Raw genomic sequence first — 27302 nt, forward strand, 5'->3', positions numbered from 1 at the left:
GATAGCCAGCACTGACTGGCATCGCTAATGGGCACTGACTGGTTGCTCTTGTGGGCAGTGGTGGGCACTGATTGCTGGCACTGGTGGGAAATGGTGAGCACTGATTGGTGACACTGTTGGCACTATTTTGTAATCAGGGCACTGATGATCAGGTAGATGTCCCCCTGTGTGGAGATGCCGCTGATTGGCTCTCCTCGCCACACACTGTCAATGTGAGGCGAGGAGCAACATCTCCGCATTTACATGTGACCCGCTGTAAGTGGACACAGCCAATCACATTTAAAGAGTTAAAGTTAAAGAGCCACGGATGCCGCTCTTTACAGAGATTGAGGTCCCGCCGTGTCCTAGCAACAGGGTACGTCCGCGCTGCACGCACCAGAATTAGGAGCTGCACTGCCCCACCCTGCCATCATTTGATGTCAAGTATTTTTCATTTAGAGCCTATTCACACTTCAGGCACCAAAAGGAGTCTAGACTTAAAGTGGTTCTAAACGCAAAAGGTTTTTTACCCTAATGCATTTTATGCATGAAGGTACCCCCCCCCCCCCCCCCCCACCGGTTCTACACCCCATCCCTAAACAGGTACAATAGTTCTGTTACCAATCCGATGCTGTCCCAGCTGCAGAGCAGAACCACTCTCTCCTCTATCTGGTCTTACAGGAGACACTGAGAGCAGCAGGAGCCATAGGGAAGGAGCAAGAACAGGGCTTACCAGCACTCTGTATCTGTAGATGCACACAGCATAGATCAAATGAATGGGCTGTCCTATTCTCAATATGCAGAAGCATGTGTAAATCACCCCTCAAAAAATATAGAGTACACATTCCTGCAACACAAAATGTGAATGGGGTCTTATGAATGCAACAGAAGGAGCTGCAACATGCAAAAGTGGGCAAAAGCACACACAACTCCCAGGTAGATATAGATTCAGAAAAAAAAAATCACTTGGTGGACTAATACTCTATTGCAGAAGTTTAACCTTTCTTAAAAAACACTCGCCGACCGCCAAAATAGGAAAATATGTCATTATATTACAGTTTAGTTGCAGCTACATACCATAACCCCAGTATTAAAATTTTCAGCAGCCGTTGCTCTTTCTGCTAAAAGTGATCTGAGAGGCTGATTAGCCACTGAATCACTTTTAGAATCGCCCCCCCTCCCATCACTTTCCGGGGGTTCTCGGGCTTACCTGGCTCATCAAGAAACCCAGGAACGGATCCAGCGTTGGCTGGCCATTAAGATTAGCAGAGGAAAGATGGCCTCAGCTCATTTCTATGGCCTAGGAGACCCGAAGCGAAGTCATTATGCCACTTTCGGTTCACGGTTGATGCAAACAATTTTTTGGGGAAAACATTAGATGAATGTTTTTTATCTGATGCTTTCCATTGTAGAGGAGAAATGTGGGGTCTTTTTGACCCCACATCTCTCCATAAAGAGGCCCAGTCATGTTTTATTTTTGTCAGAAGAGAGGTTTACATTTCTTGTGACAGCAATAAAATTGATTAAAAATAAAAATGAACAAAGGGATAGTGTAAAAAAATTGAATAAAATATAAAAAAAAAGTGTGCAGTGGCGAACACATACGTAGGTCACGCCCACATATGTTAAAGTTGTTTGCACCACAAATGTGAGGTAAAGTCCCATTTCCCCCTTTTGCTTAGCCCCTTTTCTTTGAAATGTGAGGTATTGCTGCGAATGTTATTGAGAGAGCAATATTTCTAGGACTAGACCTCTTCTGTAACTCTGAACTGGTAACCTATAAACATTTTTAAAGCGTCACCTACGGAGAGTCTCAAGTACCTTAGTTTAGCACTATTCCACAAGTGCATGCAATTTTAAAGCATGATATGTTAACTATCTATTTACTTGGCATAACATCATCTTTCATATTTTACAAAAAAACTGAGTTATATATTGTATTTTTTTTTTTATTCATTAACCACTTAACAACCGCCCATTGCCGATTAACGGCTTCAGGGCGGTTGTTTAACTCTGAGAGGCCGTTAATTAACGGCCTCCCAGAATTCTGCTCTCGCGCGCCCCCTGGGGCGCGCACTCGAGAGCATCCGTGACCGCCGGGTCCACAGGACCCGGCGCATCACGAATCACCGCTCAGCGCGGCCGTTTACCACGTGATCGCTCCGTCAAATGACGGAGTGATCACTTGTAAACAAACCGGCGTCATGTTATGACGCCGGTTCCTCCCTCCCCCTCTCTGTACCGATCGGTACAGCGGAGGGGAAAGAGATCGGTGTCAGCAGCGATGTGGGCTGCATCTGCAGTGCCCACATCGCTGCGCACCGAAATGTAACCCCTCAATTCCCTGCCAACACTCTGCAATACCCTGCCATTACTCTGCATTACTCTGCAATACCCCCATTACTCTGCATTACTCTGCAATACCCCCATTACTCTGCAATACCCCCATTACTCTGCATTACCCTGCAACACTCTGCATTACCCTGCAGCACTCTGCATTACCCTGCATTGCCCTGCAACACTCTGCATTGCCCTGCAACGCTCCACAATGCCCTGCAACGCTCCGCAATGCCCTGCAACGCTCCGCAACACCTTGCAACACTCCGCAACACCTTGCAACACTCCGCAATACCCTGCAACACTCCGCAATACCCTGCAACACTCTGCAATACCCTGCAACACTCTGCAATACCCTGCAACACTCCGCAACACTCCGCAATACCCTGCAACACTCCGCAACACCTTGCAACACTCCGCAATACCCTGCAACACTCCGCAACACCTTGCAATACTCTGCAATACCCTGCAACACTCTGCAATACCCTGCAACACTCTGCAACACCTTGCAATACCCTGCAACTCTCTGCAATACCCTGCAACACTCCGCAACGCCCTGCAACACTCCGCAACGCCCTGCAACACTCCGCAACGCCCTGCAGCACTCCACAACGCCCTGCAGCACTCCGCAACGCCCTGCAACACTCCGCAACGCCCTGAAACACTCCGCAACGCCCTGCAACACTCCGCAACGCCCTGCAACACTCCGCAATGCCCTGCAACACTCCGCAACACCTTGCAACACTCTGCAATACCCTGCAACACTCTGCAATACTCTGCAACACTCTGCAACGCTTTGCAATACCCTGCAACACTCTGCAATACCCTGCAACACTCTGCAATACCCTGCAACACCCGCCAATACCCTGCAACACCCGCCAATACCCTGCAACACTCTGCAATGCTCTGCAACACCCGCCAATACCCTGCAATGCAATACTCTGCAACGCCATACTCTGAGATACCCAGCCATAGTCGGTGATACCCTGCAATACCCAGCCATAGACATCCCCCCCCCCCTCCCGCCGCCCTCCGGTGCTTCTATCGAATCGCTAATACGATCAAAGACAATCTTTTATTTTATTTTTTATTTTTTTTCAGGCTTCCCAGCTTAGAGGTGAGATGTGGGGTCTTATTGACCCCACATCTCACTGTAAAGAGGACCTGTCATGCCATATTCCTATTACAAGGGATGTTTACATTCCTTGTAATAGGAATAAAAGTGATCAAAAAAATTATTTTTGGGGAAAAAAATGTCAAACTAAAATAAATAAAGTAAAATGAACAATAAAAAAAAATGTTTTTTTTTAAAGCGCCCCTGTCCCGATGTGCTCGCATGCAGAAGCGAACGCATACGTAAGTCCCGCCCACATATGAAAACGGTGTTCAAACCACACATGTGAGGTATCGCTGCGAACGTTAGAGCGAGAGCAATAATTCTAGCCCTAGACCTCCTCTGTAACTCAAAACATATAACCAGTAAAAAAAAAATTAAATTGTCGCCTATGGGGATTTTTAAGTAGCGACGTTTGGCGCCATTCCACGAGCGTGTGCAATTTTGAAGAGTGACATATTAGGTATCTATTTACTCAGCGTAACTTCATCTTTCATATTATGGAAAAATTGGGCTAACTTTACTGTTTTTTTTTTTTTTTTTAAGCCCAAAACTGTTTTTTTTTCCAAAAAAAAGCATTCGAAAAATTACTGCGCAAATACCGTGCGAGATAAAAAGTTGCAAAGACCACCATTGTATTCTCCAGGGTGTTTGCTAAAAAAACATATATAATGTTTTGGAGTTCTATGTAATTTTCTAGCAAATAAATGATGATTTTTACATGTAGGAGAGAAATGTCAGAATTGTCCTGGATGCTCCAGAACACCTGATGGCGCTCCCTGCATGTTGGGCCTCTGTATGTGGCCACACTGTGTAAAAGTCTCACACATGTGGTATCGCCATACTCGGGAGTAGGGATGAGCCGAACACCCCCCGGTTCGGTTCGCACCAGAACTTGCGAACGACCCCCGCGTTCGGTACGAACGTTAGAACCCCATTGAAGTCTATGGGACTCGAACGTTCGAATTGGAAAGTGCTCATTTTAACGGCTAATATGCAAGATAGTGTCCTAAAAAGGGTTTGGCGACCTGCCTCCTGCCTCAGGGGACATGGGTCACTGCAAAAAAAAGTTTTAAAAACTACCGTTTTGGCGGGAGCACTGATTTTAATGACGATTAAAGTGAAAAAAAAAAAGTGAAATATTCCTTTAAATATGGTGCCTGCGGGGTGTCTGTAGTATGCCTGTGAAGTGCCACGTGTTTCCCGTGTTTAGAACAGTCCCTGCACAAAATGACATTAAACGGAAATAACACCATTTAAAACTGCTTGCGGTTTTAATGTTATATCTGGTTCCTGCAATATGGTTGAAAATCATTGAGAAACATGGCATGGGTAGCCCTCCCTGCCCATTACCAGCCTATTTGGGTCTTGTACGCATATTAAGGGGAACCCCGTACCCATATTAAAAAAAGGAAATGCGTGTGGCCCCCAGGCCCTATATACTCAGAACAGCAGTATACAGGCGGTGCAAACAAGACAGGGACTGTGTAGGTTTGTTGTGTTAAGTTGAATCTGTTTGTCATTTTCAACCGGTACATTTTTAAAGTGTAGCTCCAGTCAAAAAAACTATCTTTAAGCTTTTTGGAAAACATAGGGAAGGGTTATCACCCCTGTATAATTTGTTTTGTCGTCCATCTTTTTTCATCTCACTTGCTGCTGTCTCCTTGCGTTTGCAAGTAGGAGATGTTTGTAAGTTGGATGTTTGAAAGTAGGGGCCTGCCCTATATTATAGCGGTATGTACTGGGTACAGAGCACGCAGACAGCACGCACTCCTAACACTACTGACTGCAAGCTCTATTATTAACCACTTGTTAGCCCAATGTTTGCATAAAGTGAAAGATGAAGTTATGCTGAGTAAATAGATATCAAACATGTCACTCTTCAAAATTGCACATGCCCGTGGAATGGCGCCAAACGTCGCTACTTAAAAAATCCCCATAGGCGACGCTTTAAATATTTTTTTACTGGTTACATGTTTAGAGTTGCAGAGGAGGTCTAGGACTAGAATTATTGCTCTCGCTCTAACATTCTCGGCGATACCTCACATGTGTGGCACATGCGAGCACATGGGGACATGGGCGCTTTAATTTTTATTTTATTTTTTTATTGTTCATTTTACTTTATTTATTTTAGTTTGACATTTTTTTTCATAAAAATATATTTTTGATCACTTTTATTCCTATTACAAGAAATGTAAACATCCCTTGTAATAGGAATATGGGGTGACAGGTCCTCTTTACAGTGAAATCTGGGGGGTCAATATGACCCCACATCTCACCTCTAGGCTGGGAAGCCTGAAATAAAAAATAAAAAAAAGATTCTGGCTTTGATCGTACTGGCGAGTTGGTAGAAGCACCGGAGGGCGGTGAGGGGTGGGGGGCGTCTATGGCTGGGTATTTCAGGGTATCACCGAGTATGGCTGGGTATCTCTGAGTATGGCTGGGTATGGCAATTTATGGCAGGGTATTACAGAGTATTGGCGGGGTATTGGCGGGGTACTACAGAGTAATAGCAGGGTACTGCACTGCAGAGTAATGGCAGGGTACTGCACTGCAGAGTAATGGCGGGGTACTGCACTGCAGAGTAATGGCAGGGTACTGCACTGCAGAGTAATGGCGGGGTACTGCACTGCAGAGTAATGGCGGGGTACTACAGAGTAATGGCAGGGTACTGCACTGCAGAGTAATGGCAGGGTACTGCACTGCAGAGTAATGGCAGGGTACTGCACTGCAGAGTAATGGCGGGGTACTGCACTGCAGAGTAATGGCGGGGTACTGCAGAGTAATGGCGGGGTACTGCACTGCAGAGTAATGGCAGGGTACTGCACTGCAGAGTAATGGCGGGGTACTGCACTGCAGAGTAATGGCGGGGTACTACAGAGTAATGGCAGGGTACTGCACTGCAGAGTAATGGCAGGGTACTGCACTGCAGAGTAATGGCGGGGTACTGCACTGCAGAGTAATGGCGGGGTACTGCAGAGTAATGGCGGGGTACTACAGAGTAATGGCAGGGTACTGCACTGCAGAGTAATGGCAGGGTACTGCACTGCAGAGTAATGGCAGGGTACTGCACTGCAGAGTAATGGCGGGGTACTGCACTGCAGAGTAATGGCGGGGTACTGCAGAGTAATGGCGGGGTACTGCACTGCAGAGTAATGGCAGGGTACTGCACTGCAGAGTAATGGCGGGGTACTGCACTGCAGAGTAATGGCGGGGTACTACAGAGTAATGGCAGGGTACTGCACTGCAGAGTAATGGCAGGGTACTGCACTGCAGAGTAATGGCAGGGTACTGCACTGCAGAGTAATGGCGGGGTACTGCAGAGTAATGGCGGGGTACTGCACTGCAGAGTAATGGCAGGGTACTGCACTGCAGAGTAATGGCGGGGTACTGCACTGCAGAGTAATGGCGGGGTACTACAGAGTAATGGCAGGGTACTGCACTGCAGAGTAATGGCAGGGTACTGCACTGCAGAGTAATGGCGGGGTACTGCACTGCAGAGTAATGGCGGGGTACTGCAGAGTAATGGCGGGGTACTGCACTGCAGAGTAATGGCAGGGTACTGCACTGCAGAGTAATGGCGGGGTACTGCACTGCAGAGTAATGGCGGGGTACTACAGAGTAATGGCAGGGTACTGCACTGCAGAGTAATGGCAGGGTACTGCACTGCAGAGTAATGGCGGGGTACTGCACTGCAGAGTAATGGCGGGGTACTGCAGAGTAATGGCGGGGTACTGCAGAGTAATGGCAGGGTACTGCAGAGTATGCACTGGTATTGCAGAGTATTGGCAGGGAATTGAGGGGTTAAATTCGGTGAGCAGCGATGTGGGCACTGCAGATGCAGCCCACATCGCTGCTGACACCGATCTCTTTCCCCTCCGCTGTACCGATCGGTACAGAAAGGGGAGGTAGGAACAGGCGTCATAACATGACGCCGGTTTTTTTCCAAGTGATCACTCCGTCATTTGACGGAGCAATCACGTGGTAAACGGCCGCTATGAGCGGCCGTTTACCGTGATGCGCCGGGTCCTATGGACCCGGCGGTCACGGATGCTCTCGAGTGCGCACACCTCGGGGCACGCGAGAGCAGAATTCTGGGAGGCCGTTAATTAACGGCCTCTCTGAGTTAAACAACCGCCCTGAAGCCGTTAATCGGCAATGGGCAGTTGTTAAGTGGTTAAAGCTAGATCACTAGCTATATAGGTGAGGTGAATATAGTGGTGTATACTGCAGTCAGGGCACAGACAACAACCACTACACAGCAGCAAGATAGGAAATCAGCCAAAAACGATTGGTGTGTACTGTGTTGAAGGTACACAGAACACCCACTGCTTCAGATGCAAAGTAACACACTACAGGAGGCCGCCTTAAAGGCGGCCTTATATAGTGTGGGGCGTGCACTACACAGCCTGAGCTATGATTGGCCACAGGCAGGATGCCTGTGGCCAATCATGGCTCTCCTCGCTGCCGGCGCTGCGATTGGCCAAGCATGCGGGGTCACAGTGCATGCTTGGCCAATCATCGGGCAGCAATGCACTGCGCCAACGCAGTGCATTGTGGTCCGCGCGCGCGTCACTCGAATTTTGACGCGAACGGCCAAAACGTTCGGAATTCGCTGAACGGCCGAACGGCCAATGTTCGAGTCGAACGTACGTTCGACTCGAACACGAAGCTCATCCCTACTCGGGAGTAATAGCAGAATGTGTTTTGGGGTGTAATTTGTGGTATGCATATGCTGTGTGTGAGAAATAACCTGATAATATGACAATTTTGTGAAAAAAAAAAAAAAAAGTAAAAAAAATCTTGATTTTGCAAAGAATTGTGGGAAAAAATGACAACTTCAAAAAACTCATCATGCCTCTTACTAAATACCTTGGAATGTCTTCTTTCCAAAAAGGGGTAATTTGGGGGGTATTTGTACTTTTCTGGCATGTTAGGGTCTCAAGAATTGAAATAGGCCGTCAGTACTTCAGGTGTGATCAATTTTCAGATATTGGCACCATAGCTTGTGGACTCTATAACTTTCACAAAGACCAAATAATATCCACCAATTTGTACTTATTTTTACCAAAGATATGTAGTAGTATAAATTTTGGCCAAAATTTATGAAGAAAAAATGACTAATCTGCTAAATTTTCTAACAGAAACAAAGAAAAATTCATTTTTTTACAGAATTTTCGGTATTTTTTCCTTTATAGCACAAAAAATAAAAAACCCAGCGGTGATTAAATACCACCAAAAGAAAGCTCTATTTGTGTGAAAAAAAGGACAAAAATTTCATATAGGTCCAGTGTTGCATGACTGAGTAATTGTCATTCAAAATGCGAGAGCACCGAAAGCTGAAAATTGGTCTGGTTATTAAGGGTGTTTAAGTGCCCAGTGGTCAAGTGGTTAAAGTGTATTTTTTTTTTAATTGTGTCTGAAAAACCGCTACAAAAATACTGTGTGACAAAAAATTGCACTACTTTATTCTCTAGGGCCTCTGCAAAAAAAAAAATAATATTTGGCAGTTCTAATGCTGGGTCGGTGACGTCACAATGAGGCCGTGCCACCAGGTGACATTGCCAGCTGGCCCCACCCTTACTTACATAAGAACGGTGAAACGGCAAGCCAGGCATTGGTTGACAGAGGAGCGTTGTTTTTTTTTCGGGTCCGGTGGTTATGCGTTATGATTGATGATGGATTCACATCCGGGGGGCCAATGGTTTTTAAAATTTTTTTATAGTATTGTAAAAAATTGCCTCCTCTTTTTATTTACTTTTTACACTTTTATGGTGAATGGGTAGGTGTACTATGTACTCCATACTTTTTCACATGGGGGGGGGGTCCAGAATCTGGGATCTTCCAGATTCTGATAAGCCTCTTGCTCGCACAACCACAGCCCAGGGCTGCATGCTCGGATAAGGGTCTGTTATGGATTTTGAGGGGGGCCCACGCCATTTTTTTTAAACACTTTTCTATTGCCAGCAATGATATTGTATTTCCGGCAATTTAATGTCACGTAATTGTTTTTTTTCTTTAGAAATGTCAGTTTTGCTGCAGTAGGTTCTATCCATAGTACAGATGCACCACTTTACAGGCAAACTAAGGAGACCCCCAGGCACTTCATTTAAAGTGGAGTTCCACCCAAAAGTGCAACTTCTGCTCATTTGTCTCCTCTCCCCCTCTGGTGCCACAATTGGCACCTTTTGGGGGGGAGGGACAGGATACTTTGACAGGTATCCTGTTCCCACTTCTGGGAGTCTGGACCATGGCCCCTGACGTCACTGTGGGGCTCCCTCCTCCTCTGCTTGTCCCCGAGCCAGTAGGAGAAAGGAGCTGGGCCTCGCGCATTCGCAGTAGGTGTCCCTGCGTGAAGCCGTGAGGCTACACTGCTGGATACCCTTACCCGCAATGGTGGCGGCAGCACCCGACAGCTGATGGAAACATCAGCTGCATTGCCAACATCACTGGACTCCAGGACAGGTAGGTGTCCTATTGTTAAAAGCCAGCAGCTGCAGTATGTGTAGCTGCTGGCTTTTAATTATTTTTTTTGGCCCGTTTCACGTCAGTTTTTCATCAGGATCAGGTCAGGATTTCAGCAGTAATGGATCATATTTACATCACGATTTTATCCTGTTCACACGGAATGCATCTGTGAATCAGATGCGTTCCCATAGAAGATAATGTGCTTGCAACTCGCAACACAATGCCCAGAAAATGCACACGAGTGTGAATGCAACGCGCGTATGTAAACCAGCCTCATTCAAATAAACGTATTTTAAAATGTCATGCGCATCCAATTCGCATAGGTGTGAACCAGGTCTAAAGGAGTTTTTTTTTTGTTGTACTTTAACCACTTCAGCCCCGGACCAATAAACACCTTAAGGACCAGAGGTCTTTTTCCAATTTCGCACTGCGCTGCTTTAACTGGTAATTGCGCGGTCATGCAATATTGCACCCAAACGAAATTTGCGTCCTTTTCTTCCCACAAATAGAGCTTTCTTTTGATGGTATTTGATTGCCTCTGCAATTTTTTTTTTTTGCGATATAAATGGAAAAAGAGCGAAAATTTTGAAAAAAAAAGATATTTTCTTCTTTTTGTTATAAGAAAAATCGAATAAACTAAATTTTAGTCATACATTGAGGGCAAAATTTATTCAGCCACATGTCTAGTAAAAAAAATGTCAATAAGCGTATATTTTTTGGTTTGCGCAAAAGTTATAGCGTCTACAAACTAGAGTACATTTTCTGGAATTTACACAGCTTTTAATTTATGACTGCCGATCTCATTTCTTGAGGTGCTAAAATGGCAGGGCAGTACAAATCCCCCCCAAATGACCCCATTTTGGAAAGTAGACACCCCAAGGAAATTGCTGATGGGTATGTTGAGCCCATTGAATATTTTTTTTTTTTGTCCTAAGGGATTGAATAATGACAAAAAAAAAAAAAACATTTTTTTACAAAAAGTTGTCACTAAATGATATATTGCTCACACATGCCATAGTTATATGTGGAATTGCACCCCAAAATATATTCCGCTACTTCTCCCGAGTATGGGGATACCACATGTGTGGGACTTTTTGGGAGTCTAGTCGCGCACGGCACCCCGAAAACCAATCACCACCTTCAGGATTTCTAAGGGTGCAAATTTTTGATTTAACTCCTCACTACCTATCACAGTTTCGAAGTCCATAAAATGCCAAAATAGCACAAAACCCCCCAAAATGACCCCATTTTGGAAAGTGGACACCCCAAGCTATTTACTGAGAGGCATGTTGAGTCCATGGAATATTTTATATTTTGCCACAAGTTGCGGGAATATTACAAACTTTTTTTTTTTTGCACAAAGTTGTCACTAAATGATATATTGCTCACACATGCTATGGGCATATGTGAAATGACACCCCAAAATACATTCTGCTGCTTCTCCTGAGTACGGGGATACCACATGTGTGGGACTTTTTGGGAGTCTAGTCGCGCACGGCACCCCGAAAACCAATCACCACCTTCAGGATTTCTAAGGGTGCAAATTTTTGATTTAACTCCTCACTACCTATCACAGTTTCGAAGGCCATAAAATGCCAAAATAGCACAAAACCCCCCCAAATGACCCCATTTTGGAAAGTAGACACCCCAAGCTATTTACTGAGAGGCATGTTGAGTCCATGGAATATTTTATATTTTGCCACAAGTTGCGGGAAGATTACAAACTTTTTTTTTTTTTGCACAAAGTTGTCACTAAATGATATATTGCTCACACATGCTATGGGCAGAAGTCAAATTACACCCCAAAATAAATTCTGCTGCTTCTCCCGAGTACGGGGATACCACATGTGGGGGACTTTTTGGGAGCCTAGCCACGTACGGGACCCCGAAAACCAAGCACTGCCTTCCGGATTTAAATATAAAATGCTACCAAAAAACCTGTTAGCGATGGCAGGGATCAGGCCTGACTCTGCGATCGCTGCAGTTATGTGTTTAGTGTTTTGTAAGTGACAGTGATCGATCGATACTGCACTTGGGTGGGCTGGGCAGAGGGGCAAAACGCAGGTGCTAGCAGGTATCTGGGCTGATCCCGCTAACAATGCGTTTTTTTGGAACCCTAAACTGCTGGGGACGCTAGTATAGATCTGATCAGATCAGATATTGATCTGTTCAGATTCTATAGCACTACGGGAGGTGTATGCTTTGCGTGTGGGTGTTAGCGGTACTGGCACTAACCTAGCGCTGCCTGGGGCGACGCAGACCCTGACCCTAAAACCTAATTGATATCACCCGCCGGGTGATCAGGGGGTTAAACCTTTATTGGGTAATAAATGGTGGGTGCCCTGATGCTATAAAAAACAAACTAACCAGAGTCACCCGTAACACTTATACGGTGATCAGTGGTGAAAGGGTTAACTAGGGGCAATCAGGGGGTTCAAATTTTTATTAGGTAGTATATGGGGGTCCCTGGCGCTATATAAAAACCTGACGGGGAACCTAAATAACTAACTGGCTAACCAGCGTCACCAGTGACACTTATACTGTGATCGCTGGTGAAAGGGGGTGAAAGGATTAACTAGCAGCAATCAGGGGGTTAAAACCATTATTGGGTAGTATATCGGGGTACCTAGCGCTATAAAAACCTGGCGGTGAACCTAAAAAAAATAACTAGCTACCTAGCGACACTAGCGACACTGATGCAGCGATCAGAAAAATGATCGCTTAGTGACACTGGCAAAAGGGGGTGAAAGGGTTAACTAGCGGCAATCAGGGGGTTAAAACCATTATTGGGTAGTATATCGGGGTACCTAGCGCTATAAAAACCTGGCGGTGAACCTAAAAAAATAACTAGCTACCTAGCGACACATGCAGCGATCAGAAAAATGATCGCTTAGTGACACTGGCAAAAGGGGGTGAAAGGGTTAACTAGCGGCAATCAGGGGGTTAAAACCATTATTGGGTAGTATATCGGGGTACCTAGCGCTATAAAAACCTGGCGGTGAACCTAAAAAAATAACTAGCTACCTAGCGACACATGCAGCGATCAGAAAAATGATCGCTTAGTGACACTGGCAAAAGGGGGTGAAAGGGTTAACTAGCGGCAATCAGGGGGTTAAAACCATTATTGGGTAGTATATCGGGGTACCTAGCGCTATAAAAACCTGGCGGTGAACCTAAAAAAATAACTAGCTACCTAGCGACACTAGCGACACTGATGCAGCGATCAGAAAAATGATCGCTTAGTGACACTGGCAAAAGGGGGTGAAAGGGTTAACTAGCGGCAATCAGGGGGTTAAAACCATTATTGGGTAGTATATCAGGGTACCTAGCGCTATAAAAACCTGGCGGTGAACCTAAAAAAAATAACTAGCTACCTAGCGACACATGCAGCGATCAGAAAAATGATCGCTTAGTGACACTGGCAAAAGGGGGTGAAAGGGTTAACTAGCGGCAATCAGGGGGTTAAAAACATTATTGGGTAGTATATCGGGGTACCTAGCGATATAAAAACCTGGCGGTGAACCTAAAAAAATAACTAGCTACCTAGCGACACATGCAGCGATCAGAAAAATGATCGCTTAGTGACACTGGCAAAAGGGGGTGAAAGGGTTAACTCTAGGGGCAATCAGGGGGTTAAATCTTTATTGGGGGGTGATAGGGGGCTACCCTGGACCTAACACTAACTGTCCTGACAGTTTTTACTGTCACAACTGACACTGAATGCATTGATCAGTAAAGAAATGATCAATGCAATCAGTGACACTGTGACTGGGGGGGGGAGGGGGGGGCGGGGGGGACATGGCACACGGCATCTTCAATTCAGAATTTAAAGAAGGTGGAAGTGCCAATATTATGGGGGTGATGTGGGTGATGTGAGGAAGTATAGTTATAACTGTCCAAGTAACAAATATATCCAAAATAGAATGGAAAAGTTACTTTCTCTGAACAAGCCTGCTGCGCCTGCAAATACACTTAGAACTGCGCAAGGTCAATCTATGCACTGTGCATGCGGCATTTGCGCACGTTCAAATGCTTTGGTTTACTGTGCCGCAACATTTTTTTGGGGCGCGGGGTTCCCCTTAATATCCATATCAGACCTGTAGGGCCTGATATGCTCTTGGAGGGGAATCCATGGAGCTTTTTTATTTAAAATTAAAGTCGTCTGGTCTGGGGGCAACTTAAAGTCGTGTTGTAAGTCGCCCCAAGTCGCGCTGTGATTCATACTCAAGTCGTGTCCAAGTTGCCTCCCAAAGTCGCGCTATAAGTCGTGTTGCCCCTGTGTGAATGGACTGTTAATGATACAGAGTGTGTTATTATCAATGGCATATTATTATCGCGTGCGCCAGCATATTATTATCTGTTGCGCTTATGCATGCGCTGATTCACACGCTCAATTAATAATTTATCTGGCGCATAAATTAAGGCATGAACCAGCGCAGCGCATTCATCTTAGTAAATTACCCCCATAGTGTCATTCTGTCAGTACAGAAGACATGGATCCTGTGTTTCTGTAAAGCATAAACACCGATCCATGCCTTCCACTAGTAAAAGCACCCCTCCCCTACACTGTAACATTATCTAGGCCAGAGCTGGTGCAAGGATTTTTGACACCCTAGGTCAGTGATGGCGAACCTTGGCACCCCAGATGTTTTGGAACTACATTTCCCATGATGCTCTTGCATTCTGCAGTGTAGTTGAGCATCATGGGAAATGTAGTTCCAAAACATCTGGAGTGCCAAGGTTCGCCATCACTGCCCTAGGTGAAACCTCCTTTTGCCGCCCCTCCCCCTGGCTCCACCCCTGCCTCCACCATGAAGCGCCCATCAACTGAAGCCTCCCCCCAGCACCCATCAATGCAGCCTCACCAGCACCCATCAATGCAGCCTCACCAGTGCCCATCAATGCAGCCTCACCAGCATCCATTAATGCAGCCTACCAGTGCCCATCAATGAATGTTTGCTTGCTTCCATTCATTCAGGAGTCAGGCCACAGACACCGTCCTCCGCCACCGCCGATGCACCTCTGACACTATGTGTGAAGGCGGCTGCTGCAGAGAGTAGGAACACCAGTGGCCCGGCGCCCCCAGGCAGAAGTGCGCCCTAGGCGGCTGCCTAGTTTGCCTAGTGGTAGCACCGGCCCTGATCTAGGCACACAGTTAACCCTTTGATTGCCCCTGATGTTAACCCCTTCCCAGCCAGTGTCATTAGTACAGTGACAGCGCATATTTTTAGCACTGATCACTGTATTGGTGTCAAAGGTCCTGAAAAAAGTTTCAAGAGTGTCAGTTAGGTGTACAATTTGTCCACCACAATATTGCAGTTCCTCTATAAGTCGCTGATTGCCGTCATTACTAGTATACGCTTATTGGGATTTTTTTACTTAAAATATGAAGCAGCATGCATATTGGCCGAAATTAATGAAGACATTCTATTGTTATTTTTTTTTTTTTTATTGGATAGGTTTTATAGCAGAAAGTAAAAAATATTGTTAATAAAGTGGTGGTGAGTATATATTTTTTTATTATATTTATTCTATGATATTAAATACCTAACAAAATAGAAAATAAAACATTTCTTATATACCTTGTCAGAAAAATGCATAAAACAAGTTGTAGAATACAGTCCTTCACTACAGACTGATACCAATGAAGGACGTGGCAGCTCATTCATTCACTAAGTGACTTTTTGTTTGCGATACTAAATATAGCATCTTTCCAGGTGCAGTTTATTGGGATTTCCTAATTGTGCTTCTTTAAAAATAATAATAAATCAGTTGCTGTGTTAAAAGCAGGACAATTTGTCATGATTAACACATAATAAAAAACTGCATTTTTAATTAAGTTTTAGGAAAGCCAAATCCACTGAGAGGAAGGCAAATCTGTAACATTCATTATAACTACATCCTATAGGAAGTGAAGAAGGGGTTTGGTAGGTGGCAGGAGGATTCCGCTATTGTTTCACTATTATATAAAGCTCAGAGTAGGATATTGTTCCTTTCAGCTTTTGTTTTTGTGTGTACCTTCTCACAATCTTTCCCAATATTTTACAGGGAAGATGAAAAACACAGTTCGGAACCATGGGAAAACATCAATGTTGGCATACATCTTAATACCTTTTTGTTATAGATATATACTATACAAGGCTGGCATGAGGGGCCCAAAGGTATTATTTCAGGACTTTTATTTACTGATATCAGGCATTAGACCACAGGCAATGCTAATATTCTTCTTGTTGATGGTCATAAACCAAACTGCCTGTGGGAACATATCATGTCGCTGGGCCTGATAGGTGACTAATGGGTGAAGGCACATGTATCCGTTTTGAGCTGCCCGGGCCACATTGGAAGAAGAGAAATTGTCTTGATCCGCACATAAAATACACTCACAATAAGGATACCTGATGAACAGTTCCTCCTGTGGCTCTCAGTGAGTAGGTGTCGGTCACTATAATGACAGGTCACCGGTGGCCGCACCTATTCGCGGCTCTCTACACTGCCAACTATTACATGTGGCAGAGAAATTCATCATCATGATCACCACAGGTAATCACTGGCTGTGTAGAGAGCCGCGATTAGGTGCAACTGCTGGCGAACTGTCATTATAGTGAACAGGGCTGGCAGCTGTACCTATCTGCTGGGAGTCTCAGGAGGAACTGCTACAATTTGCAATGGCCCTAATCGTAGGTGTGAATGTAACCTATGTATGTGCTGTGTGAGGTAGAAGGGGGGGTTGTGAGTGGGGCACAGCCCACCCCAGCACCCCCCTAGATCTGGCCATACAGCATTTACTTACCAGTGCTATTGCAAGAATAGCAGCCCCTGCATCCTTCCAGGCATACATTTGCCTGACTTGTTAATGCAGGCTGTCGTTTTTGCACGCCATCTCTGCCAACCCTACAGATGTGCATAGGCTGGGCTCGTCTGTGTTGGTTGCCGTTTTTGCACGGCATCCCAGGCATCTTTCCAGATGGGCCGGGGCCACATGCTAAATTCTTAGGCTGCATGCAGACTGTGGGTTGGACATCCCTGGGCTAAGGGAAGGAACAATGTGCAAACTGTAGTTAACATCAACAGCCAATCAGAATTCATTTTTCTCTCCAATAAGACTTTTTGCAAATTGAATTCTGGTAAATTGCTGTGATTTATGCACTTTGTACATCATAAATTGTCTCTACACTCCTTTATCCAGTAGATCTGTACAAAAAAGGTCAGCTACCAGCAGAATGTAAAGGAAAAATGGGGGATAATGCCTATTTATAAGCCTCCCCCCTTTTCCTCATGGGATCTGAGGCAGCGGTAATGGTCTTAAAGTGGTTGTAAACCCTTACAAACCACTTTCACCCACAGGTAAGCCTAGATTAAGGCTTACCTGTAGGTCCAAGAAATATCTCCTAAACCTATACAGTTTAGGAGATATTTGCCCGAAGACAGGCACCGCTGTCTACGGCGCATGCGCCGTAGACAGCGGCGCACAGGCGCACTGAGCGCGGCTTCGTCAATGACGAAGATGCCTTGCGATGCCGCGAGTGTCGGCTCCCATGCGCATGCGCGGGAGTGACGTCATCGCTGCTCCGGTGAATCACAGTGCCGAAGCAGCGAGACCCACCGAGACCCATCAAGAAGATGGAAGCTCGGAACTACAGGGGACAGCGGTGACTTTGCTGGCTCCTGTGTCAGGTAAGTGACACATAATGGGCTACTATGCAATGCATAGTAGTCCATTATGCTTTACCTTTGCAGGGAATGAAAAAGGAAGTAAACCCATCAGGGTTTACGTCCTCTTTAAATATATCCCAATAGTTTTGAAAATGGGATAAATTCATAGGCTAGCATGAGTTATCCAATACAATTATATAAAGTTTAATTTTAATATAGGATAGGTCAGTTAAAAATCAGTTAACCCACCAATTAATGCATGTATACTGCAAAATACCCCTATAAATAGGGGCTACTGGTTATGGAACGTTGACAGTTGACAGAAGATAGTGAAGAGGACAGCTCCCCACCCCCCTCTCCCTTGTCGCGGCTTTTTTATGTGGTTCAGATCTTTGTCTTTGGGGTAAGTTTGTTCTGATTACTCAAAAGAGAGATTATTATTAAGCCTGAGCCGTAGTGGCTGGGTTTATTTATTTATCTATACTTTTAAGTGATGTGATAATAAAATTATTTGTAAAGGTTTTATAAAATGTAAGGCCGAGTTCACACCGCTGCGATGCGGGAACGCCGCGAATCCGCGGCGTTTTCCCGCATCGCATTACTCCCGCCGGCAGTTCACACTGCCCTATGCGGACGTCTGGGAGTGTCAATGATATGTTAATGACACCCCCAGATCCGTCCGCATATCGCAGTGCGATCTGCCGACTCGCACAGGAATCGGATCGCATGGTGTGATTCTGTTGCGGACCAAAAAAAGGGTCCTGTGCGAGTTTGCTGCGGGAGCGATGCGAATTCAGCCATACTATCTGTATGGCTGAACTCGCATCGCTATGGAGAACGGATGTGATTTGCGGTGCGAATCACATCTGGATCTCCCCCCGCAGCAGTGTGAACCCAGCCTTAAACCTATAAAAACAGCCGTGGCAAAAATATTTATCCAATAAAATATTTTATTTCAAATGAATTGCTTGTCTGGTTTTGAATTTATTATATATACAATGTAAAATGCCTGCTGCCTTCTATCCCATCTATGATCACTTGTCAATGGTGCCTCGGGGAAGATTAGATTCAGCTTTTAACAAGAAACATGGATAAGAACACCCTTAAAATGCATATAGCACATGTCGCCAAGTACTGGACTGTGCAGGTATGGGGGAGAGGAGACACTACTGTGTCCATGGACTTGCACTTTTTGCTGTAATGCCGGTGCTGTAATACTCTAGTGCCCTTTCTTAATAACTAGAGGAGGATCACCGCCAGGATTATGGGACTTGTAGGACTGAAACCACCTTCTACCATTGTATTCTAGCCTGATTAACCTGCATTCAACTGCTCTCTAGGAGAGCCGGGAGGCCTTATGAAGAATCATGGTGGGCGGGTCGGGAGGTTTCATAAGGAAGTGCAGCGGTCATCACACCAGTTTATGTCTTCGGTTACATAGGGACCATCATCACCAGCACAGTCTCCGCACGATTACTGTCACATCTGAGGATCAGTGAGAGCGCTGTACTCCCAGCCATATCATATCACTCTGAGAGCAAGCCCAGTTATACTATTAGTATTCTGACAGCAGAACTTCGCCCAGTGGAATACTATATGTTCTCCATAAATACCGCTCTGCTAGCAGTCTCTAAGACAATAATAGGGCTCCAACATTGCTGACAAAAAATATAGCACCCCCTGCAGGATATTCAGGAGGAAATCAGAGTACTGTCATTCCTCAGAATTGTTATCATCCTTCCCCTGCTCTTCCTTAGCTATATCCTAGGCCTAGCATATCACCAAGTGCTCTGTGGAAGCATAGCCTTCTGATCCAGTAATTTCCCATTCAATCTGCCTTAAAGTGATTGTAAACGATCACCTTGTAAAACAACCCATTCCGTTTAAAATAGAAATGAAAGGCAAAACGTTTGTATGGCTATAAAAATGCATTACAAATACCTTTTTCCCCCCTTTTTTTATAAGTGGTCACATTCCCTCTGTGTCAGGACAAGTCTAATCAATGGAGGAGAGCAAACTAAGTTCCCAGCACAGCTAGAGAACTAATCATGGTGTGTTCTTCTGCTTAGAGTGGTCAGTTTTTAATAGGAAAGCAGAGGGACTGGCAAGAACACAAGGGATTTCACAAAAAGGAAGCATACAAAGAGAACAGGATACTTTCTTACACAAGTACATGATACAGCAATTACATATCAGGAATATGAAGTATTGGGGTAACAAACACTTTAAGCTATATATATTAAGCTTTATACATTATATAACTTTCTTATCCAATTTACTTTAGATTTACCTTCAGCTATGTAGTACATGGGCCTGCCTGATTGCTTACAAATTCAAAGCGTTTAGGTTTGACCTCATATTATATGGTTTTGGTAAATCTAAAGGAAAATTGTACAAGGAAATTGTATAATGTATGGCCAGCCTAAGATGTACTTCAGGGCTATTGTTACAGCCAAGCTGAATTTGGTTAGAGAGTTAATTATATGCCAGTTATCTTACAGTTACCATATATGGCTGTTTATCTACCTGCCTACAGCCAGGGCCGGTGCTTAACTATTTAGCGCCCTAGAGTGTGTGACGAGGTGTCGTTAGTCTTGTCTAGGACTGAGCAGGTAACAGGATCAGAGAGCGGACTCATCAGATTTAGCAGCTACATTAGGAGACATGGTGCCCGCCTCCTCCGCTGTCCTCGCGTCCACCTCCTCTGCCGCTGCTGACCTCCTCTCCAGCAGCCATGATGGATGTCCTTCACAGTTGCTGCTTTCTCTGCAGTCAGTCAGCACTCCAGCCCTGTGTTCCCTGGCCAGGCTACTGGAGAAGTCAGTGGCCATGACTGCGCCTCCTAGGCAGTAGTACGCCCTAGGCGGCTGCCTAGTTCGCCTAGCGGGAGCGCCAGCCCTTTCTACAGTGGTTTATACACCTGATTGTTAACACTGTCATGAAGTGGAGCAATGTAAATACAGCAGAATTCAAATTTAATATTTTTTCTAATGCTTTTTTTATTTTATGATAAAAGCAAAACCTAGAGGGTTGAAGGGTTCTGAAAGTCAGAGTAGGCACAGAGGTCCTACAACACACATGTGAACAGTTTCACTTGTCTAGGTTGTAATTCTGTTCAGCTAGTCTTGTGACAATATTTGACACACTGCTTAAGCCGCGTACACACGAGAGGACTGTCCGTCCAACTTAGTCCGCCGAAACACATTTCAGCGGACAGTCCGCTCGTGTGTGGGCTTCAGCGGACTTTTTCAGCGTGCAGTCTGGCGGACTAAGTATTTCGGAACTTCCGTAATATTGTCCGTCCAACTTTGGTTTCAGCGGACAGTCCGCTCGTGAGTAGGTTAGTTGGACGGACTAAGTATGGCGCATGCTCAGAAAGGATTTACACGGCGAAAGGTTGCATTGCTGTGTATTGGACTTCCGATTTCTAGTCCCGTCGTACGTGCTGTACACGTCATCGCGCAAGCTTTCGACTGTCTGTTCATCGTGTGTGGTCAAGTCCGTTCATTCGAAAGTAGGACGGACTGTCCGTCGGATTGTCTGACGGACTTAGTTGGCCAGACAGTCCCCCCGTGTGTACGCGGCCTTAGTCTTCTTGCTTGGTTCATTTCTTAGTATTTACCTTGTATTTCTTAGTATTTACCATAACTGATATGGCTGTGAAATACCTGTAGTATATAATAAAAATGATGAAATATAATATTGGTGATAGATCAATGTTGGAGTAGTGCTGGAGATATACACTCTACTGTTTCCTTACTTGTGACTCAGTACCAAGGAGATTTAGGTTTCAGGGGTTAGCTTGAAAAATAAAGAAAAAGTGTAATTTTTTTTTCTGGGTAACATTTATAATTATTATTTATGGTCGGAGCCCTCCGCTGTAAGAGATATGAAAGAACACATAAACACGTCACAAGACTAACAACATAAAATAGACCTGAGTTGTGCCCTTGGTCTGCTGTAAGGTAAGCCCTGGTGAGCTGGGCGGTGAGCCCTGCTCTGCTGGGCGATATGCCAAGAGAAGGCCGCATACCTTAAGAAAGTAAATGGATGTTTCTGTAGAGAAACGTGTTTTAAGTGAAGTACTCTGAGAAGGGAAATGGGTGGGTGGGTACCTTGCACTGGAACCGACACAGACCGTTGTGGGTGGTCTGATTATATACCCTCCGGGCTCCTCCCATAATTACGGGCCACCATACTGGCCCTCTTATTTATGGTCGGAGCCCTCCGCTGTAAGAGATATGAAAGAACACATAAACACGTCACAAGACTAACAACATAAAATAGACCTGAGTTGTGCCCTTGGTCTGCTGTAAGGTAAGCCCTGGTGAGCTGGGCGGTGAGCCCTGCTCTGCTGGGCGATATGCCAAGAGAAGGCCGCAAAAGATTTGGTGTAGGGAGGTAATTATTAATTTATGTACAACAAGACACTACGGGGCAAAGTTTCTGAAGGCTCAGGACATTTCCACTTGTGGATTGGAGATGTATCGAGTAAAGCAGGTGGATTCCCGCCTGCCCATCTTTGATCGCGTGGACTGGGACCCCGTTTCGTGAGGCTGCTGATGCTGCTCCAATGCGAAAGAATGTCCAAGAAAATGACCAAGGTCCTGGCCTAATTTGCTCAAAAGGAACCTGACGTGACTAATGAACTGGTTGCTGCCTGGGGTACTAATCGAGAACGGTAGTAATGGGCTGTCCTGCGAGGGATCAAACATATGGGCCAAAAATTGATCTAGGATGGACACGGGGCACCAGGCTTTGAGAGTTTGGAAAGGTTTTATGTCAACCCCTGGACCGGACTATTGTGTTTTGGACACGCTGAGGAGCAAGATGAAGTCTGATGGCGTGTGAGGTGGTGTCTACGTAACACTTTACAACTGGGATGGTGACAGTATTCACTGGGGCGTAAGAAGCTGTAGAAAGCCAGGTAGATGGCTGCTTGAAGGACCAGGCTGAATTTAGCCAAAAGGGGAATGTGACAGGATGAAAGACATGTCTCGGAATATGGCGCTGGTGACGGGTAGCCGTTTGATACTGATTTGGGGTCATTGCCTGTGAATACCACACAACATGGTCTTGACCGTATGGGCGGCGAACAAGACGGTTTGTTAGGATCTCATAAGGGGATGAAATACTGGATGTCAGCTGAGTGGGGTCTTAGGTATTGTGTGACAATGCCAACTGTGTGCGGTGGCATAATATGAAGACCAGGATGTGATGGAGAACTCTTGGTATTGCTCTGGGGTTTGAGGCTAGTAACCTGACATAGAACCTCTAGGCTGCCCGGTAGGCCTTCAGGGTGTTGTGAGATAATGAAAGATTAATAAGGCAGGTAGCATCGTGAAAGTGTTGTTTGAATCCGAGGTTAGCTACGACCAGTGTGGGATAAGAGACATGGTCGGGTCGGTTCCAGGTTCCTGCAAAAAACAACGAAGCAAAGTTAACGGGTAGTGCGTCGGCCAGATTATTGCGTTTGTCTGGGATGTGGACGCATAGGACGTTAGATTGGTGCTGTGGGGATAGTGGCACCAGCCTGCACAGGAAGGCCACAATGGCCAGCTACTAGGACCTCCTTTATTTATAATACTGGCTGTAGCTTGGTTGTCTGTGGCGAACGTCACTGTTTGTCCTGCCCAGTTGTTGCACCAGACTTGAGCTGCTGCGACAATGGGGTAGAGGTCGAACAAAGAGGAGGACTAACTGAACCCAGGAATCAAGAGGATTTCTGACGGCTATGGCCCTATAAACCCAATTTGGCCAAAATTGAGGTGAGGACCTGTGGAGGCTGCGGTGACCATGACTACCTGAGATGAAGAGAGATGCTGAGGGAATACACATTGGCATGCCATTCCAATTTGTGAGAAAATCGACTCTCATGGGCAGATCTGCTATAGCTGGCACATCTTAATTTAAGGATTTAGTCAGGGTCTTTGCCTGGAAGAGAAACACTAAAAGATGGGAGGTAAAAGATCCCCTTGAGTCTGGCTGCTGCCTTGGCTGAAAATGAGCAGTGATAGTCAAAGGATGGGCACCCTGCATACTTGTGACCTGCTGCATGCAGATACGGGTCCAATTCTACCCTCCTGTTGGGGTTGCTCTGCCTAGCATGTCTCTGACTGTCCCCAAGGCCCGCACAAACTCTGTGACAGTGAGCTTGCGATTAAGTAAAGGGTCTCTGGCCTTCAGGATGACGGAGACATCTCCCCGCGAATATGATTTGTTCTAGGCCAAGTTGTGTACTGCTATGAGGAGGGATGCTAAGTTAACGTCGTTGTCATCCAAGATGTCCTCCTAGATGCCCTGCTAGGACAAGGTGTGCAGGGAAGACGATGGTGCAGAAGTTGGGTGTATCTGTAAGTGAAGGTACGGGAATGACGGTGGTGACTGGAGCTGGTAGGGGCACGGCTGGGCGTACCTCCAGGGCTGTCACTCTGCTTGGACTTCGGCGACTGCTGCTGACAGTGTGGTTACCCAGGAGTGCAGCTGAGTAGTCGCAAAGAAGATAGACTGAAGTGGTGCCTGGAAGGGCTGCCACTGGCGGTGGAAACAGTAGCCTAAAGGCTTGGTTTCCTGGCTGCAGCAGGGTAGGATTTACTCCTGCGACACCGTTCTGCTATGAGCTTATTTTATTTATTTATTTATTTTTTTATTATTTATTTTTTTTATTTTTTTTTATTATTTATTTATTTTATTTTATTTTTTTTTATTGGTCCAAGCTCTTGTGAGACTGTAAACCGCCGCTTGCTGAGCCCGTAAAGGGTGATGGCAGGGCTGAGGCAAAGTCCTCACTGTCTGCCTGCGACATGGCGTCAACTAAAAGCAAGGGGGGGGTGCGTATGTTTGAGGTAAGTTGCAAAGGTAGGAGGGGATAGTTGCGTTGGGTAGATAAGATGAAAGGCGGAAGGAAACAAGAAGAATAGGACAAGGAACGACAGACATAGTGACAGTTGGTTTGCGCTTGAGCGCTGTTGAGTGTGACTTTAGAAAACTCAAAAGAATGCGTAACAACCGAGGTGAGCCAGGAGGTGACTGGCTAGGTAACCGATAGCTCGGGTGTCAGTCTGTGCTCGGCACAGACTAATGAACCAGAGCGCCCCAGGGCGGACTGGGGTGGGTAGCTGAAGTCTGGTATACTAAGTAGGAATGTTGCGATCTGTAGTTAATTGACGTGGGTTCGGTCTACTAATGCTTGCACTGCCAGCAAGTATGGAGATTAGGCGACCTTGTCTGCGTATTGAAGGCTTGTGCTTCGAAAACAGAGTGAAGTGCACAGAAGTATGTGACAGTTGCTAACGCCTCAGGAGCAGGTCAAATTCTGTATGTGAAGTAAAAATATGTAGTGAAAGAGTGTTTAAGAGAAAGGGGGAATCCCATTGAACTACACACCTAACTTTATGCACTAGTTGTGAAGTTGACTGGTTGGAGGCGAGAACTGAGTTGACCGGGAGCCTGTAGTAAGGTGACATGAGAATTTCGTTTTGACAATGGGGAATGCAAAGAGCTGTTTGGGGCAAAGCTGGCCCCCTGGTGAAGATGCAAGCCCTCGACAATGGGTTTTTTTTTTTTTTTTTTTGGAAGATACTGTCCAAACCTGGTGCAGGGTGGACTAACTGGTGTACTAACTGGCCTAAAAGGGGAAAGCGACAGAGAAAACGATGAGCAGCTGTGTTGCTACTGGAGACGATGAGTGGCAGTTTGAGCCATTTGCTGAAATGCTTGCAGCGATTGCAAGGAAGCGGCCTTATTTGAATTATAAATTGAATTATGAGGTGAGAATGAATGAATGAATGAATGAGGTGAACAGCTGTGTTGCTACTGGAGACGATGAGTGGCCGTATTAAGCCATTGCAAGAAAGCAGCTTTATTTGAATCTATAAATTTAATTATAAGTGTGTAGGAATGAGGAGAGCAGCCGTTTTGCTACTAGAGATGAGTGGCCGTATTGAGCCATTGCATCGATGCTCGCAGCGATTGCAAGGAAGCAGCTTTATTTGAAAGGTGAAAGCAATGTTTGCGGATTTATAAGTGTGTAGGTATGAGGTGAACAGCAGTGTTGCTACTGGAGACGATTGGCAGTTTTGAGCCAAATGCAGAAAGACTTGCAGCGATTGCAAGAACGCAGCTTTGTTGAAAGGCGAAAGAAAGGTTATAGAGGAAATGTGATTATGTAGGAATGACCGTGCGCAATACTGAGCAAATTGGTGGAGAGAATTGTGTACGATAATGTATGGATAGACTGAGAAGGTCAAATGTAAGTACTGCTGAATTCGTACAGTCAATGTGACTAGTTTGAACTGGGCTATAGCTATGGAATAGTCTGCGAAAGATTTGACTCATTTGAGTCGGTGATGCAACAGGATTCGGCTTGGTTGCGTTTGGCAAGGACTGGAATCGTTGCGCCGACGCTGCGACTAGACTCGAATCCTCCATAGATGCGACTGAGAGGCTCGTATATGGGATCCGACCGTATCGCTGAGGATATGGCTGGGTTCGGATTGATTGAATTGTGATGGTGGTTGAAGGGGCTGGTGATTGTCAATGATCCGAAACATAGAAGCGAAGTTGCGACTAGATTCGAAACGGCCGTAGATGCGAGGTGACTACAGGGCTCGTATGACAGATCTGTCAGTGTTGCAGATGATATGGCTGGGTTTGAATCGACTAAATGGTGATGGCGGTTGAAGGGGCTTGTGACTGCCGGGGATCCGAAACATAGAAGCGAAGTTGCGACTAGATTTCGAATCGGCCGTAGATGTGAGGTGACTACGGGGTTCGTATGACAGATCTGACCGTATTGCCGATGATATGGCTGGGTTCGAATCAACTAAATGGTGATGACGGTTGAAGGGGCTTGTAATTGCAGAGGATCCGAAACATAGAAGCGAAGTTGCGACTAGATTTCGAATCGGCCGTAGATGCGAGGTGAGTAAGGGGCTTGAATGTCGGATTTGACCGCATCGACCGTGAAGTGATCGGCTCGAGTAAACCCGGGTAGAAAGGATGAAATACATGAAAGATGACATAGACTTATGGTGGCGTAAGTGCGACTTTGCAAAACGAACATGATAAACGAACATGATAAGGTAACTATTGGAGTTTAGAAGAGCGGTAACAACAAAGTCCTACCTGCGACAGTGAGTGTGTAGCGGTCCGAGCGTGGGACAATCGATGAAGATATACGACCGATCTCGAAGGTACAACTACGTGGACATGCAGTGAGTTGGCAGAGTCAGCCTCTGCAATGCATTTGACACGAAACAGCTCAAAAATGTATGAGATGAATCTGATATAAATTGGCAGTAAGGAGTATCTGATACGAATTGGTTGTAGAGTGTATGCCATTCCTTACTGTGAAACCAAACACCTATCAACCACCCATCCCCCCAGGCTAGTCAAGTGCAGGAAAGACATCAGGTGGGTTTAATTACACCCCAATCAGCCACAGAAACCCATACAAACAATACCTGTTTATCTCAAAAAAGGATGAGAACAGTGAATTTTATAACCAGTGAAGCCTATGGCGAGTGATATTTGGAGAACGACCAACAGCGACTCGAAAGCTTGGATCTATGAATGAATCGTACGTTTGGTAGAAAGAATTTACGAATGTACTATGCCTGTGCCGAACAATGTCGGGACATGAGTGTCAACAACTCAGAGGTAGGTTTTGCGAAAGGGGTGCAGGATAGTAAGCATGATAAGTCGCAAGTTTGCACATGATATGAAAAGATTCGGATACTACTTATCTGCG

At 45.6% G+C, this 27302-nt stretch overlaps 1 protein-coding gene across 2 annotated transcripts in view; it reads right to left on the bottom strand.

The window, feature by feature from the left end:
• CDH23 (cadherin related 23) overlaps window positions 1-27302 on the bottom strand; it is a 1769196-nt gene that overhangs the window by 304400 nt on the left and 1437494 nt on the right. The gene's annotated exons all lie outside the window — the stretch shown is intronic.

This window comes from Lithobates pipiens, unplaced genomic scaffold (genome assembly GCF_037356315.1).
Source record: "Lithobates pipiens isolate NorthernLeopardFrog02 unplaced genomic scaffold, aLitPip1_a1.2 Scaffold_25, whole genome shotgun sequence".
Taxonomy (NCBI): domain Eukaryota; kingdom Metazoa; phylum Chordata; class Amphibia; order Anura; family Ranidae; genus Lithobates; species Lithobates pipiens.